Source organism: Quercus lobata, chromosome 8, assembly GCF_001633185.2.
Source record: "Quercus lobata isolate SW786 chromosome 8, ValleyOak3.0 Primary Assembly, whole genome shotgun sequence".
NCBI lineage: Eukaryota > Viridiplantae > Streptophyta > Magnoliopsida > Fagales > Fagaceae > Quercus > Quercus lobata.
Window position 1 is genome coordinate 20,422,385 of NC_044911.1, and position 18,842 is coordinate 20,441,226.

An 18,842-nucleotide genomic window follows, 5' to 3' on the forward strand; every position below is an offset into this window, starting at 1 on the left:
AAAACATAAAATTTAGGTGTTTTTTTATTTCCAAAAAATCTTTAAAAATATAGTAATTCAAAATTGAATGATTTTACTTAGTTGACTCTATTCTTTAAACATTTTCAAGACTTAATAAGGTGTGTGAGAGGGTATTTTGGGACAGGAAAAAGGTCAATCCCCAAACCAGGAATCATCATCATCATCTTATTATTAATAGCATAGAGTATAGAAGATGTATCTTCAAAAATAAAGTATTTAGCCCAAAAAAAAAAAAAAAGTAAAGTTAAATTATTGCCAAATATAAAGAAAAACACATATAATCACAATTATTTTGTACGTACCTATAAATCATCAATGAATTATTATAAAGTAAAAGTATATTTTTATATTAGAAAATTGTTTATTACTATAGTAGCACATAATTGAATATTAACAATTAGGCAAAACTTAAATTTAATTTTGTAGATTAGGTTCCTTAATTAAATTCAAACACATGATTGTATTAACTAATAAAATATAAGAAAAAAGAAAAAAGAAAAAGAGGAATTGGGAGAATTAAATGGGAAGAACGCCTTTCCAGAATAGTAAATATGAGTGGCATTGTGTTGCGTGGATTAAGAAACAAAGAACCAATTAAAAAATTATGTGTGGAAACCGTGTGTGTGACCTTGGTAATTCAGTGTGGCTTATCACAAATGTACAAGTACAACTTGATTATGGTGCGTGGATTAAGAAACAAAGAACCAATTAAAAAATTCTGTGTGGAAACCGTGTGTGTGACCCTGGTAATTCAGTGTGGCTAATCACAAATGTACGAGTACAACTTGATATCATCAAGCAAGCCATAAATATTAACTTCTATCTATAACCAGGCCTTTCTTGTCAGTCCCTTCCACGAAGTAAAACAAATACAACTAAAAGAAACAGGATTAGCCTTAGACTTAAATAAAAAATAAAAAATACAAAATTCAATCCTCTACATTAGAGAGAGAGAGAGAGAGAAAAAAAAAACTTTTAATTATTCTTTTGTAATTTTCGAAATTATTTGAGTGTAATATTTATCCTTTCGTTTAGATAGTTGATGCGTGTTCAAGAGTAGATTTTTTAGTTAAAGATTACTAGTAGTAGTAGGACTAGAAGTCTAGGACTTACCAGTTATTAGTAGGATATAATTTAAGCTTTCATCGATATAAAGATTTTATTTTTAATTTTTTTTTTGGGTGGAAACTAATCGGCAATTAGAGCCCATAAATTACCTTGCTTAATTAAGGGCTTTCTCATTTCAGTTTTAACTCCTGAGTTTAGATAGGTCATAAGATTGTAAGTTTGAGTGAGATGGAGGGTGTTGATGCTATAGAAGAAGAAAGCTCACAAGAAAAAATTCATGTAGAAGAAAAAGAACAAGAACATGAAGTTGATCAACCTGGGATTCACAATGGTCTCAAATGTAAAAAACTCTCTTGGAAAAATCTTATTAGACTTGATTCTTTTGATTTGGAGGCTGATAGATTCACCTCCAATCAAGGCCCTGGATCTTCTCAAGTATTATTTTTTGTTTTCTCTTTTTTACTTTTCGTTTATCTTGTTATTCTTATGATATCTATAGCCTATTCTAAAAATTATAGGACTAATGTAATTTTAGATAAGCAATAAACTAATAAGTTAGTCTAGAAAAAAAAAAAAAAAAACTAATCCAATTATTATTGTTGTTATTATTTCGTTTCCAATATGATATTTGAAGTGTTGGAGTGCAGGCCTTGGATTGGGGAAGCATAATGAAGCTAGCATTTCAGAGCATTGGGGTTGTGTATGGTGATTTGGGCACGTCGCCTTTGTATGTGTTACCAGGCATTTTTCCTACTGGGGTTAAGCACAATGATGATATACTTGGTGTGCTGTCTCTAATCTTTTACTCGCTCATGTTAATTACTTTGATCAAGTACGTTTTCATTGTGCTGACGGCCAATGATAACGGCGATGGTAATTGATAATCTTCTCTCATGCTTAGCAATTTGTTTTAATAGATTAGTTATTGTAGTTCTTGGATTCTCATTTTTATTGCTAGATGATAATTAGAAAGAAATTAATATTTCTTGATGATAAGACTTGCACACAAAATAAAAATGACATTGGGTGATGCTATATTAGTGTGTCAATAATAATGCTTTGAACTTTGAATGGTGTTGATATGTTATATATTGAATTGCTAGCAAGGAATACATTGTCATCAAACTATTCATTATTTTATAATGGAAATTGTATTGTTGCAGGAGGAACTTTCGCTCTATATTCTCTCATATGCCGCTATGCCAAGGTCAGCTTGATGCCTAACCAGCAGACTGAAGACAAAGAAGTGTCTAACTACTGACTAGATGTGCCAAACCGATGGCTGAAGAGAGCATCCTTTATTAAATCTATGCTTGAGAGTAACCAAATACTAAAGTATTTCATCTTGTTCATGACCATGCTTGGCACCTCCATGGTGATTGGAGATGGCATCCTCACACCATGCATATCAGGTACAATAGAGTGATATTCCTAAGTCCTACTTATCTCTTTACTGTTGGTTGAGATGGTGTAAAAATTAAGCTGTTTATTCAATTCATTTAGCTTAGTTTCAATTATTTATAACTTCACATTTCATGAACTCTTTGTATCTAATATTCTGAATAATAATTTACTTTATGATTTCCTCCTTGTGTAGTATTGTTAGCAGTGGGGGGAGTTAAGGAAGCTACTAGTGCGCTTACTGATAATACGATCATGTGGATTTCAATAGGAATCTTGATTATTTTGTTCCAAGTTCAGAGATTTGGGACAGATAAAATTGGCTATAGTTTTGCTCCAGTACTAAAAATTTGGTTTCTTTTCATTGGAACTAACGGCCTGTACAACTTTGTGAAGCATGATCCAGGGGTTATCAAGGCAATCAATCCAATGTATATTGTTGACTGTTTCATTAGGAATAAGAAGAATGCATGGATCTCTCTTGGAGGCGTCATCCTATGCCTAATAGGTGTGTATCATAATCTCATCTCATTGTTTAAGAACTTTGAATGTACAGAAATAAGATGTAGTGATGGACTTGTTGCATAGCTACTGTCTTAGGTTTCAGCTTTAGAAACATACGATTTATGGTAGTGATTGGAATTATTTCTAAAATCATAGTAAATTTTGATAAGAAAAAATCCTTGATGATTTAAGCACAATGCTCGTAGAAAAATGGTTAAGTCCATCTTCATTATCAGTCCATCTCAAATACCAAATTATCCCTGATTGTGCTTTCACTGCAAATTTATGGTTTCCTTTATTAAGAACATGCTTTAAATTTTCTACAAATGTCTTGTCCAAGACTATGAACTTACTTTGAATAGTCCTAACAAATGACTGTTGTCTTAGGTATTGTTTGAAGTTTCATAAACCATTAAATTTATGGAAATATGCAAAACAGACTCATTGGAGGTTTAAGTTAAGTTCAAACCGGTCTCTTTGCACTTTTAAATTAATGTTATTGACTACTGAGGAACATTAGTCTCATTGTCACAATTGACAGAAGTGATGAAGGGATCAATTTTGTCATTCTTGATAACAGCACTAAACCAAGAGTACAATGGATATGTTTGAAATTTGCCTAAACCTCATGCTCTTTTTTACTATTGTAAACTAAAAAATATTAGTTTTGCTTATTTGTTTAGGACTAATCCTATAGTTGCTACTCATGTGGTGAACTTGATCAAACAATGTCAGGTTCTGAAGCATTGTTTGCAGATCTTGGTCACTTCAATGTTTGTTCAATTCAAATAAGCTCATGCACTATAGTTTTTCCCTCGATTGTTCTTGCCTACTTTGGTCAAGCTTCATATCTCCGGAAACACAATCAGGATGCTAGCAATGCCTTTTATAGTTCTGTTCCAAGTACGTTTACTGTTCCTTATAATATGGTTTTTTTTTTCCTCTTGCTATCATATTGAGGTGGTATCTTTATTTTCATATGACTCTCTCTTATGCAGAACCACTGTACTGGCCAATGTTTATTGTGGTTGTAATGGCAGCCATCATTGCTAGTCAGTCGTTAATCTCCGCTTCTTTCTCCATCGTCCAACAATCTTTGGCCCTTAGGTGTTTCCCACGGGTTAAGGTAGTGCACACATCTGCTAAATACAAAGGGCAAGTTTATGTACCAGAGATCAACACCCTTCTCATGCTGGCTTGTGTGGGTGTCACTCTTGGTTTCAAAAATACATTGAAGATAGGGAACGCTTACGGTAAATCACCTCAAACTTTTCTTTATTTTTTAATATAATTTTAGAATTCTGAGAGGTAGTAAAAAACAATTGTACAATTTTTTGGATTTATTTGGATGTTGATATGAATTAAGACTTGTCGAAACTCAAAAGCTATAAAAATATTGAGAGCCTTGTGGCTTAGCGTCATGCATTACCTGGAGAGAACCTTATTCAAAATCCTCTTTCCATGATGATGATGATGATGTTTCAAAGCAATGAAGTGTCCTAAAATGAAGTTAAAGTAGTCAAAAAATGTCTTTTGTGCTTGTTTATGAGAGTTTATTTTCATTGACTTTTTAGGTTCTGAAATTAAGTTAGGAAAAAGTTGCTTCAAAACGTTGTACATAAGCTAAATAAACATAATAAACAACTAAATTCCATCATACAATTCATTCAAACGAACACTTAAAGTTGTAGTCTTTGTATCAATATGTTATTTTACTATGTTGTGTCGTGAAGAATGAAAACATTTTCTGTTAGCTTCCTTTTGAATTCTACATGTGCAAGTCTTTCCAACTTTTTTTCTTGATATTCTTTCAACAGGAATTGCAGTGGCATTTGTATTTACAATCACATCTTCGTTTCTTCTCCTTGTGATGGTCATGATATGGAAGACAAACATCTACTTGATCATCATGTATGCTCTAACTATAGGGCTCTTGGAATTCCTATTCTTGAGCTCAGTACTCTACAAGTTTGTTGATGGAGGGTACCTTCCTCTATTGTTTGCCTTGACTCTTGTGATCATTATGTATTTATGGAACTATGGCTATTGGAAGAAGTACAAGTATGAACTAGAAAACAAAGTTTCTACTCGTAAATTGGTGGAGGTAGCCTCTAATCCTAGCATCCATCGAGTTCCGGGTGTTGCCCTATTTTACACTGAGCTTGTCCATGGAATTTCCCCTATATTCACCCACTATGTTGCAAATGTACCAGCTTTACACTCAGTTCTTGTCTTTGTTTCAATCAAGTATCTAACCATTAGCACAGTCCCTCCAGAGGAACGCTTTTTGTTTGGACGAATAGAGCATCATGAGCTAGGCATTTTCCGATGTGTTGTGAGGTATGGATATAAGGATTCAAGATCTGAGTGTGAGTTTTTTTAAAGAGATGTTGGTGATCAATTGAAGGAGTTCATACGAAATGATCTGCTCAAGCCTAATGAATTAGCTGATAACAAAGAAGTAGAAAAGGTTGATGAAGAAACGGTGCAAAGAGAGATGGGAATTGTGGATGATGCACTAAAATTTGGGGATGTTGTTTATCTAATGGGTGAAAATGAAGTGATGGCTTCAAAGGGGTCTAGCCTTTTGAAGAAGTTAGCTATAAACTATGCCTATAATTGGTTGAAAAGATGTGTGAGACAAGCAGATGAAGTTTTCATGATTCCTCGCAATCGTCTTCTCAAGGTGGGGATGACTTATGAGGTCTAGACTTTTTGATCAGTTTGTTGTGATTTTCTTTCAACTTGGTTTGTTAATGGCATGAAAAACCATTTCAAATACCATGTAGTGTTTGATGCCACTGCAGCCACTGTAGTTTTTAAATATCATGCAGTATTTTCTTTTTTCTTTCATATAACAATAAAATCTGGATCTAGCTATATTGTGCTAATTCAAGGCATGAAATGGGAATTAATATTTTAAATGTACTTTTGCAAGGATGGATAAAAGTTTTTGCGTTTGACATTTTAAATGCATGTGCTTGACTGCTTAATTATTAGTTCGGAGTACAAATAAGTTATACCATGATAAGCAATAAATTATAAAAGATCATAACTAGTTGTTGAGACACTGATTCCTAGATAAGTAATAAACTAGGTTGTTACCCTTGCTTACAATCTAAAATCTAAATCGAATCCAAATCATTTCTAATTGTAGCTTGAGTTTTTGTCATGTTCATTTTAATTTTTGTGCCGAGTGACACATTCATAATACTTAATGTGAATGTTGAGACAGTCTCCTTACTCACCTAAGTAAAATCACCTTATCATCATTATTATTGAATGTTTCCATACGTAACCACCGGTTATAGGCTTACAATCTTAAAAAACCAATATGTTTTTAAGGATTGTGTGTGTTACAACTTACAAGGATTAGGACTAGCTTAATTACCTAGCTGTTACTAGACCAACATAAAATAAACATTTCTTTTTCCAAATCTAATTAACATATTATATTTATTTGCGACGTTGAGAAATTCAAAAAATAAATTAAATAAACAATATTAAAACCAATATATTTCTTAATTATAAAACTTAAAATTCTAAATTTATTTTATTCAAAACACTAAAATTATTATAAACTCTTTAACACTACTTTGTTTTTTTTACCCCTAAAAATTAAAATTTCTGAAAACATAAAAATTATAGGTATTAATTAAAGTCTTTTAATTTCAAAAATAAATTAACAAGGGTAAGGTTTAAGGAAAAAAAAAAACCCCTCAATTGTACCCAATCAAATCTCAGAAAAGGCTCAATCATGCGTAAAACAAAATCATATAAAGGGATTTTGGCCCAATAAAATTGAGTGACTCAAACTGCTTGAGTCAACAAGCCAACCATAGGACAAGGTTTCTCTTTAAACTAGTATGGAGAGAAATCCTTCAAACTTCTCTTATATTTTTTTATTGGATGTGAATTTTGAAAATTTAACTGTTGGATTGCATGTTTTTTTATGTTCTTAGCATGCATGTCAAATTTTGTTTAAATCAGATTTTGAAAGTTCAAAAACGTGTAAAAACACCTTTGAACGTTTAGACCCCCAAATTACAACTTAACCAATTCAAGCAATATGTCAAACAACTAGCGTGCGGAAACTTAACATATGCTATAATATGAAATTGGTTAAAAACTATCTAAGCCATAACAGAATAAAATCCACAGCAGATAATAAAAAGGCAAAGATAGAGAGGAAGGAAGATGCAAACACAAAGACAACACGCGATATGTTATCGAAGAGGAAACCGAAGCCCTCGGCGTAAAACCTCTCCGCCGCCCTCCAAGCGGTAAACAATCCACTAGAAAATACAGTTGGGATACAAGGACAGCAATAGACCCTCCAAGCCTAATCTACCCAGTGCACCTAAGCCCTCCAAGCTTCTTGCTCCAACGAGGTTGCGCCGAACCTTTTTCTTTTCTAGCTTCCCGGATTCCGCTACTAGACCGTAGCATCAACCAATGAAGATTGGTTCCTTCCTAACTGCTTCCCAGAAATCCAAACAACTGTCTCACAGTAATGATGATGGTGAGAACCAGGTTTGGTATAATGCCTCTCAAGGATTTGACAATGGAGAGGAAGAGAGTTGAGGAATTTGAAGAGACTCTAAGGTATAGATTGTGGGTGAAACAATCTGGTTTTTCTTTAGGGTTTCTCTTTCAAAATTCTCTCTGGAAGCTCTCTTTCAATCGTGGGTAAAAGGGGTATTTATACTGGAGTGGGAGAGGAATGTGAAACGTCAGGTTTTACAAAACAGGGGTGGCTCGCGGCTTGACCTCGCGGCTTGACTAAGTCGCGAGATCCAGTCGCGAGTTAACCGTATGGCCAGTTGTCCTGTTTTGTCCTGTAGTGCTCCAGCTTGCATGACTGTTCACCTTCCAGCATGCTTGGCACGTGTCCTGCGTCTGGCGGCTTGCAGCCGCGAGTCACCCGCGAGGCCCAGCCGCGAGTCTCTGTTTTCTTGCACACTCTTGAGCAATCTTCACTCTATCTCACTCACTACCCTTACATCAAACCCACCTAAATACAGGGTTACTAAATGCTGAATTACAAGCAAATTTGGCACGGAATAAAGCCAATTAGATGGTTGAATAAATTCAACCTTACAGATTTTATTTACTATTTGATCAAGAAATTTATTTTTTATCTATAATTTTAGATCACAAAAACTTGAAATTTAAATTAGATTGATAATATAGCTATTGATCTTTATAAAATTTTCAAGAATGGAGGATATAATAAGAAAATGCAAGTCAACAGTTAGATTTTCAAAATTCATACCAAAAAAAAAAAAAATTATAAGAGACATTTAAAGGGTTTTTCTCCAAACTACCCTAAAATTTGCTCTTGGAATTGACCAAACCAATATGTGGAGTGATTTAAAAAAGGGTTAATTTTACCAACCACAATGAATCATGTACAGCTTTACCCAAAAGTAGCCCTAGACTAGGTGACATTTGAGATATATATATATATATATATATATATATTCTTAATGTGAATTTTGTAGGGCAATGTAAATACTTTGGACATTTATTTGAAATTTTTTTTTTATATTTTAAATTTGGTTACTTATTTAGTTTTTTGTTTGTCTATAGTTTTTAAAACCTACATTGCTATTATACTACGCCCAACTTTTTATCTTTTCAAATAATTTGATAATTACAACGGTAAAAGAGAGATTTGAACCAGAGATGTCATAGAAACACTAGAATATGCCAATTAGTTGAGGTACAAGACTCTTGACCAACTTGTTTTTTAAGAAAAACTAGTTAGTAACTTAGGCCCTGTTTGGTTTAGAGCTAACTCAAACTCAGTTTTCAGTTCTCATAACTCAAACTCAAAACTCATAACTCAATTCTCAAACTCAGTTTCACTCAAAAAATGCAAATCACATGTTTGGGTTGAGTTCTTAGTTACATATCTCTACCACTTTTCCCCAAACCCGTGGACCCTACCACTGACACTACCCACTGTTGCGTCTGTTACTACCAGCGTCTCTCGGTCTCTATCTCTCTATCTTCTCCCTCCCTTCAACCCACAACCACTCACCGGCGCCATCAACCACTACCAGTCCACCACCACTAACCCAGCCACTAGCCACCATCAACCACTACAAACCGATCCACCACCACAAACCTAGCAACCATCAGTAAAACCCACCAACCATCAACAAAACCCACCAACCATCAACAAAACCCATTTATCAACCATTGACAAAATCAAAACCCATTCATCAAAATCATAATAAAACCCATCAACAGAACCCATCAACCATCAACAAAACCCATTCATCAACCATCAACAAAATCAAAACTCATTCATCAAAATAAAAATAAAACCAGCAGTGGCGACAAAATCACGACGAAAAAATCAAAACCCATCTCCGGCGATCATGGTCTTGGTGTTTTGAGGCTCTCGCTTTGATGGTGGCGGCGGAATTGGGCTAAACCAGCACCGACGATCATAGTCTCGTGGTTTTCCTTTTTTGGGTCATTGGCTGATGGTGGCAGAACTGGGTTGAACCGATCTCTAGTCTCTAGTCTTGGCTCAGTCCGATTCGCCAGCGTCCTTTTTCTTTTCTGGTCTTGCTCTCTCTTTGGGTCAATGAGAAGAGAGAGCTCTAGGTAAAAGAAAAAAAAAATGAAGAAGGAGAAGTGACAGAGAACGGGTTAGAGAGAGAGACTTTACTTGATGGTACAAGTCATACGGGTGGGCTCCACGAGGTCAAAAGATTTACGGAAATGCCACTGAACTCAAACTCAGTTTGAGGGGTGAAAATAGAAAACGACATTTTGCTGTTTTTGGTTTTCATGTTTTTCACTCAACCCAAACACTCCAGTATTCAGTGGGTCCCACACAATTCTCAGTTTGAGTGATGAGAACTCAGTTTCAGTGATGAAAACAGGCTAATCCAAACGAGCCCTTAGTAACCCATGCAATGCACAACAAAATATGATTTTTTTTTTTTAATCTTTTGCTATTTGTTAAAATATGAAATATGATAATTATATTAACAATTAATAGGCATTTATTATACCTTCTAAAAAAGAAGATATTTATTAAGATTTTGGCTTACATCTAGTTAATTTTTAATGGCACATCTCCTTTACTTTTTAACAAATGGGCTGAGATTAAGCCACGACATTTTTCTTTTGGGAAAATTAACGCCTGCCAAAGTTTCGGCAAATTCTTACTCGTTCTAACATGGATCGATCCATCACTAACATCACATTTTTACTTATAATAACTATTTGGAAAATTCTAAAGCCATATCAGTAGTTTGTAATAATGTTGTAAAATAGTTTGTGTCTGTAGCATTACTCATATATTTTCATGAACATATGCTTTAAAAACTCATGAAATTAATGAGTTATATATGGTAGAATAAAAGTGAATATTATCAGGAAAAAGATTAGACATTAATGCTCTTGGGCTTTTAAACTTTTTTTTTTTATATAAAAAAAATGAGGTAGTCGATTATTATTATTATTATTATTATTATTATTATTATTATTATTATTATTATTTTGAGAAAAAGGATGAAAATTCCATTCATATATGAGGTAAATATGAAAAAACAAAAAATTAATATCTTTTTATATAAAATATGTGGGTGTTAATTGAGTAAAATTTAAACAAAATTTTAAATTTTTTATTAACAAATATAGGAGGAGGGGGGATTTTTTTAAAAGACCAAAGGGTCCTTTTTCTCTGCAATTTTATATACGAAAGTAAACGTTTTTTTATTTTTTTATTTTTTTTATTTATTTATTTTTATTTATTTTTTTTGAGAGAGTTTTAATAAAAAGATAAATGTATCTAAATGCACAAGAAAAAAAGAATAGCATGGAGAAAATTAGGAGACAAAGTGCCAAGGTGTAATTAAAAATTTTGAGTGAAACCGTGTGTGTGGGACTGAATACAAATTTACCTTGCCATTTTTTATGTTTTATTTTATACTGTATCAATTGTGGTATGTTATGTGTTTATTTTTTTTAATTTTAAAATTCAGTTATTTTATAAGGGAAGTAAAAAGAATATGATAAAGTTGTAAATGGAGCCTTTACTAATGACAGACCAACTAAATGGGCTGAATGGTTGCCATTTGTAGAGTTTTGGTTCAATTCCAACTACCAATACTAGCCTCAAGTTTTCACCATTTGAAGCTTTGTATGGTTTTCCTCCTCCAAAGTTGCAGAGTTATATTCCTGGCATAACCAGGGTAGATGCCTTGGATTCAATTTGAGCCAAAGGGAGGAAGTTCTGTCTATTCTCACGAGTCATCTCCATGTTGCACAAGAAAGGATGAGGTCTCAAGCTAATAAACATAGGCAAGATAGATCATTTGTGGTGGGGGATTGGGTTTACTTGAGACTGCAGCCCTATAGACAGAAAACTTTGGCTTACAAAGGGAAGTGGAAGTTGTCTCCAAGGTATTTTGGGCCTTTTAAGGTGTTGCAGAAGGTGGGATCGGTGTCTTATTAGCTGGATTTACCTCCTGAGTCCAAAATCCATCATGTTTTCCATGTTTCTTGCTTGAAGTTGAAGCTAGGCCAACATGTCACACCCTTGCCAACTCTGCCACTTGTTGATGATGAAGGGCAGGTTACCACTAAGCCCATTGATGTGCTGAAGACTAGAACTAAGACTTTGAGGACCCGGGTTATCACTGAAGTTTTGGTGCAGTGGCTAGGATATCCTCCTGAAGAGGCCACTTGGGAGTCTTTGCACTGTTTGCATTCCAGGTTTCCCCACCGTGTGAGCAAGATGTTTTAAATGGGGAAGGGTATGTTAGGCATCCAATTTTGTATTGTATCTGTGCTATTGCATTAGACTTGTATTGTAGCATGAGTTGAAGGTGTACTATTGTACTATGGGGTGTATTGTAGGGTAGTATTGTTGGCAGTTAGTGGTAGTAGTCCAGCTAATAATCTGGGTAGTTAGTTAGGGTGTGTAAGGTGTATATAAGAGGCACTGATTGTATCTGTTGAATAATAAGAAGATTCTAATTGTATACTTCCTTTACATATCTCTCTTTGTTTCTTTTACCTTCCTCATCACCTTCTTAGCTATGGAGGCCTAGGTCCCCTTGAAGTGACATTGTGAGAGACCGCGCCTCCAGCCCGTTTTTATGAGATGTTGGGCCAAACCCACATGAATGGGTGAAGTCGTGTTATTGCATCTCAAAATGGAGGTTCGACTGATTATATTTTTCCTTTTAGATTAAGGGTTTTACAATGGAGTCGCCACTTATTTAATTATTGGAAAAATAAGAAAACCATAATTGAAAAATTCCTTATTTTATTTATTTGAAATTGAATTTACATTAATCATAGGAAATTACATGGCTTTGGTCCTAGATACAATCTAAGATAAAGTACATGACTTTGTTTCCTAGTTACAATTTAAAAATCGAAAATTACATGGATAAGTATTTGATCTACTAATCCTTAATCTAAGCTCGGAGGCTATGTTATAAGGTGGAAAGGTGTTAGGCACCCACCTTACCCGGTGAAACCGGTCTTCTAGACTATGGTGGTCAACATTCATATCATATCATCAAATATGTCAATCAATTTACATGTTGAATTTAATGTGTGTGCATGTGATAAACCCTAATTCAATTCATTAAGCAGTGCATTTGGATTGAAAAAATAAATTCTAATGGATGTGTGTGGATGGTGATAACCTAGATTCAAGGATTTGAAAGAATTATTAAACAAACATGTTTTTCATATTTTTGATGTGGATTTAAGATTAAATCTAGTAATATGCATGAACAACCAAGAACATGTGAAGAACACATAAGAACAATTAAGAACATTCAAACATATTCAAGGGAATTATCATGCTTTAATCTTCAATTCTCATCATGGCAACTTAAACAAACAGTTAGGGAAAATGATTATACCTTCATGCAAGATCCATATGGTGGAGGAGGGGACTCTTGATAGAGGTTCTAAGGGTGGAGAAAAAGAAGAGCTAGGAAAGGGAGAGTGAGTCTCACTCAATACCTTAAGTCTCAAGAAGACCAAGATATGACAAGGCTACTCAACTTCACTAGAACTCAAGAGAAGAGAAGAGATGGGGGTTTTTTGTGTGCTTTGGAATGAAGGAGAGAGGGGTTTATATAGTAGTGGTGGAAGAAATATGAATGGAAGACCATTTAATGAGGGTTGATAAGGAATCATGAACCTAGACCTCATTTTAACCTTTGGGGAAATCTGGTGTATTAAATGTGGAGATTGATGAGAGTGAAGAGCAAGCAAAGTTCGGTTTTCCCGTAGCTGCTGTAACAGCTTGTAGAGCCAACTTTGAAAAATTATATCTGCCTCAATTCTGATCGGAATTATCTCATTCTTGTGCTCAAATTGAAGCCAAGGATGTCTAGTTTCTGGGAAAATTAACCTCATTCACAGATTCAAAATATTTTGAGAGATATCGATGAAATGGTGAGCAGAGGTCATTTGTTAGAAAATGGTTTCAGCACAATTAACATTAATAGGTCCCAAATTAGCCCCCAATTAACATTAAATGGCTCCAATCACTCCCATTTCAGACTTAATTGGTTCCAAATTTACTCTAATTAAAAGATAATTGCATAAATTACTCATTGAATAATTAATGTTTAACTATCTGTTAATTAGGTGTGTGCAACCCTACCATAAAATGTAGTCCTAACCAATCAAATTATGACACATCATCGATCTCAAATTGATTATCCTTATAACCAATTGAAATCAATTGTTCATAATCACATATAGTCAGACTCAATTTGTGATAGTGCATTTCAGCCATTAAAACTTGATTTGATGATAACTTTCAATCTGATGGTCCGATTAGGGCTCATGACCAGTCGATTTGATCATTACAACATCAAGATCATTTTGGTGAAATAGATTAAGGATCTAATGACCAGAATCAAGATGCATATTTCTAATGTGAAATTACCCTTTTACCCTCCATGTGAGGTTAAATACGAATTGCAAAATGGGGTGTCAACAAACATACCATAAATCCTAATTCCAAGAGAGTCTTGTCAGCTTCGCCAAGGTAATTCGTTATCCCCTTACCTCTTCTTATTGGTTACTGAAGGATTGCATGCTTTGTTTGCTAAGGTTGAAATGGAAGGGGCATTACGGGGTGTGTCCATCTATGCTGCTGGACCTAAGATTTCTCACCTTTTGTTTACAAATGATAGCCTGGTCTTTTGTAGGGCTTCTATTCCTAAATGCGTACAAATCCAAGCTCTTCTCAACCTATACAAGCAGGCTTCTAGTCAAAACATTAATAGGGGGAAAACAAACATTTTTTTCAGCACTAACACTTCTCACAAGACTCGTGAAGGCATCTCAAACTTCTTAGGGGTCCTAGTAATTCAGAGATACGAGCAATACTTGCGTTTACCTTCTTTAGTTGGTCGGGCAAAAAAGAAGTCTTTCAGTTTGATTAAAGAGAGAATTTGGAAGAAACTAAAAGGGTGGAAGGAAAAATTGCTATCACAAGCAAGGGGGGAAATTCTCATTAAGGCAGTAATTCAGGCAATCCCCACATTCACTATGTCATGCTTCAAGCTCCCAAAAGGGCTTATAAATGAAATTGAATCTCTGATTAGGAATTTTTGGTGGGGGTATAGAGGTGAGCAGAGAAAAATCTATTGGGTGAGTTGGGAGAAGCTATGTCTTCCAAAGTGAGAAGGAGGTATGGGGTTTCGAGATTTGAGTAAGTTTAATGATAATTTATTGGAAAAACAAATTTAGAGAATCAATACATGTGAGAACACCTTGCTACATAAGGTATTTAAAGCGAAATTTTTCCTTAACTGTTCTATTATGGAATGTGATGGCTCCAACAAAGGATCTTATGCCTAGAGAAGTATTATTCAAGCTCGGCATGTGATAGAATTAGGGTTAGGTTGGAGAATCCGTGATGGGAAATCAGTCCATATTCCGAAAGACAGGTGGTTGCCCAAAACCCCAACTGCTAGGATTGTATCACCTATTGGTGTTCTCCCACAAGAATGCAAAGTTAGTGAACTCATTGATGAGGGTACTCATACCTAGAGATGTGATTTAGTTAGGCATGAGTTTCTGCCACATGAGGCTAACATGATTCTTGGCATCCCCCTAAGTTGCTAGGTAGTAGAGGATAAGCAGGTTTGGTTTCCAACTCCCAATGGCTCCTATTCAACTCGGAGTGCCTATATGTTGCTAGCTGGTGTGGATAGAAGTCAAAAACCAAATTGTTCAAGTCCTGAGAAAATTCACAGATAGTGGAATTGCATTTGGGATTTGCAAGTACCCCATAAAGTGAGACATATGCTGTGGAGAGCTCCTCATAATGCAATCCCAACTCTGTGTAATTTATAGCGACGGAATGTGGTGCAAGTGACTTTCTACTCGAGGTGCAAATTAGGCAATGAAGACATAATACATGCCCTTTGGAGTTGCCCCTGTCTCTTTGCAGTTTGGTCTAAGGATGATGAGTTGATTAAGTTACTCAGGTACAAGTTTCTGCAATTCTCAGATTTGCTGGGGATGGCTTTCTCTATGCGTGATTGCATTTATTTGAACCTGTTAGTAATCTGTTTCTGGTTGATATGGACTAAAAGAAATTTGGACAAACTTGGGGAAGCCTTTGTTGATCTTTGCAGAATTCGAACCAAAGTGATGACTCTCTTCCATGAGTTTCAAACAACCCTACCTCCTCAGAATTGGGTTCAAGCACTAGTGCCTCAAGTTGTTAGGTGGATTCCTCCCATCTCTCCTTCTCTAAAAATTAATTTTGATGGTGCTACTTTCAATGAGATAGGTATTGCAGGGATATATAGGTGTTGTAGTTCATAATTGCTCAGGGAGGTACTTGGAGCCTTATCCCAAAGAATCTAGATTCTCACCTCCACTGCAATTGTTGAACTTCTGGCCTATCGTAAGGCAATGCTGTTTGCAAAAAACTATAGGCCATGGACTACATTTTTTAGGGCGATGCTAAGGTTATTATTCAAGTAATCTGGCTCAAGGATTCAACACACCCAAAGTATGGGCATGTGGTTAGTGATGTTTTATCACTTGCTAGAGATTTCCAGTTTTGTAGTTTTTCCCATGTAAAATGTATAGGCAATTCAGTTGTAGGGATGGCAATTTGTACCCGACCCACGGGTACCCGGCCCAGCCCGACCCTAATGGGTCGGATTTTACCCGGCCCGATAAAGAATAGGGTCGGGTTTGGGTTTTTTAAAAAAAAACCCGAAACGGGTCCGGGTTTTGGTAAAAATCCGGCCCGAACTTGTACCCGACCCGACCCGGTTAGATAAATTAAAAATTACAAAAAAACCTACCTATATATATATATATATATATATATATATATCAACTCTAACCCTAAAACTCATTTCCCTCATTTCACTCTCAACTCAGCCGCCTCTCTCACCACACCCTCACTGACTCAGACTCTCCCTCTCACGCTCACACTCACTCACATCTCATCCTCCCCTCACTGACTCTCACTCACATCTCATCCTCACCGTCACTCTCATTCACTCACCGACCCACCCTCACCCTCGTGGAGAAGCACAGATCTCATGGTGGTTGCCGTTTGTCACGGAGGAGCACGAAATCCATAGATCGGTGAGAGATGGGGTCGTGTTGTTAGATCGGAGCACCGCCGATGGAGCTTTAGTCAGTTTAGTAGTCTGAGTTCTTCATTTTTTTTTGGTTCATTTTTTTTTAGTTCATTTTTGTTTTGGGTTCATTTCCTCTCTCAGTAGTTTTTGTTTTTGGGTATTTGTTTGAGGATTCAATCTGTATAGAATGTAATGCATGCTTATATTTTGCGTTGGTTTAAATGTGAATCGGAGTTGATGTTTGTGTTAATGTAATAATCGGTCCATGAATGGAGTTTTTTTTTTTTGATGTGATAAATGGAGTTTTAGTTCTTCTATTTTTTGTGTTTATTTATTATTTATTTTCTGTCTAAGAATCTCATTTCAGCAAGACTGATAAGAATGTTGATTGATTTGTGTTGCTGTTTGTGTTTAGGTTTATATATATATATAAAAGATTGGGCCACAGATTAGGCCCGGAAGTGGCTGGCTGGACGGGGCCTACGAGGCCGTGGAGACCCGACGGGCCAGGTTTGGGGCTAAAAAAAAGACCCGTTAATTAAACGGGCCGGGTTCAGGTAACAGGGGAAGACCCACGGGTCGGGTCTGGGTTTCAAAAAACCCGACCCGTTGCCATCCCTATTCAGTTGCCCACTTTTTAGCCAGAGGTTCAAAGTCTGGTAACGAGCTACAGGTTTGGCTTAACTCCATTCCTAAGGATATAGCTCCCCTAGTCACTCGTGACTCATTGTAGTTTGTTTGTTTGTTTGTTTTTTTTTTTTTTTTTTTTTGTTTTTTTTGTTTTTTGTTTTATATTCAATAATACAAGGCCTTTTGGTCTAGTTTCTCCAAAAAAAAAAAAAAAAATCTAACTCATTAATTTCATGAGTTTTGAAAGCATATGTTCATGAAAATATATAAGTATTAATGGGCCTCTTTATAAATATATATATATATATATATATATTGAAAATGTATTAATACTCATTTAAAATTAATTAAATTGTACTAATACTCATTTAAAGTATTAATATCTTCTTATTTTAGAATCCAGACCCAGTAGGTCAAGTTTATTTCAAGAAAGAAAATTACAAAGCATCATGAATGTCATCAGGACAGGAATCAATCCAAACTTGTAGCTCATTGCTAGAATTAGCCTTCCTAGTTAGAAAATGGGCAACTGAATTGCCTATACGTTTAACATGGGAGAAATTACAACTTTGAAAATCACTAGTGAGAAAGATAATATCTCTAACTACTGAGTGATACTACAGTCTTCTGAAAACTCAAAAACAAACAGAGGGAGAGACATGAATACCTTGGGAGGCAGCATGCTTGGGTTGCTAAGAGAGGTACGCAATTTTGTTATATTTAGAATCCATGGTTGTGTGTTACAACGATCTTTAAATGAAGCTATAAATTTTTGTTTTATATTGCTTCCGTAAAACTTTCACAAAGGTGACGTGCCCAAATCACCATACACAACCCCAATGATCTGAAATGCTAGCTTCATTATGCTTCCCCAATCCAAGGCCTGCACTCAAACACTTCAAATATCATATTTGAAACGAAATAATAACAAAAATAATAATTGGATTAGTGTTTTTTTTTTTTTTTTTTTTTTTTTCTAGACTAACTTATTAGTTTATTGCATATCTAAAATTATATTATTCCTATAATTTTTAGAAAAGGCTATATATATCATAAGAATAACAAGATAAACAAAAAGTTAAAAAGAGAACAAAAAATAATACCTGAGAAGATCCAGGGGCTTGATTTGTGGTGAATCTGCCAGCCTCCAAATCAAAAGAATCAAATCTAACAATATTTTTCCAAGAGAGTTTTTTACATTTGAGACCATTGTAAATCCCTAGTTGATCAACTTCATGTTCTTGTTCTTTTTCTTCTACATTATTTTTTTCTTGTGAGCTTTCTTCTTCTTTAGCATCAACACCCTCCATCTCACTCAAACTTACAATCTTATGACCTATCTAAACTCAGGAGTTAAAATAGAAATGAGAAAGCCCTTAATTAAGCAAGGTAATTTATAGGCTCTAATTGCTGATTAGTTTCCACCAAAAAAAAAAAAAAAATTAAAATTAAAATCTCTATACCGTTGAAAGCTTAAATATATGTCCTACAAGTAACTGGTAAGTCCTAGACTTCTAGTCCTACTACTACTAGTAATCTTTGCCTAAAAATCCTTGCCTAAAAAATCTACTCTTGAACATGCATCAACTATCTAAATAG

At 35.0% G+C, this 18,842-nt stretch overlaps 1 pseudogene across 1 annotated transcript; it reads left to right on the top strand.

The window, feature by feature from the left end:
* The first annotated feature begins 1,317 nt into the window (after positions 1-1,317).
* On the top strand, positions 1,318-5,704 carry LOC115958456 (annotated as a pseudogene). The gene is made up of 7 exons (XR_004084537.1): positions 1,318-1,524; positions 1,737-1,962; positions 2,253-2,501; positions 2,687-2,998; positions 3,730-3,897; positions 3,993-4,247; positions 4,812-5,704. The product of XR_004084537.1 is annotated as a potassium transporter 5-like (transcript).
* The last annotated feature ends 13,138 nt before the right edge of the window (positions 5,705-18,842 follow it).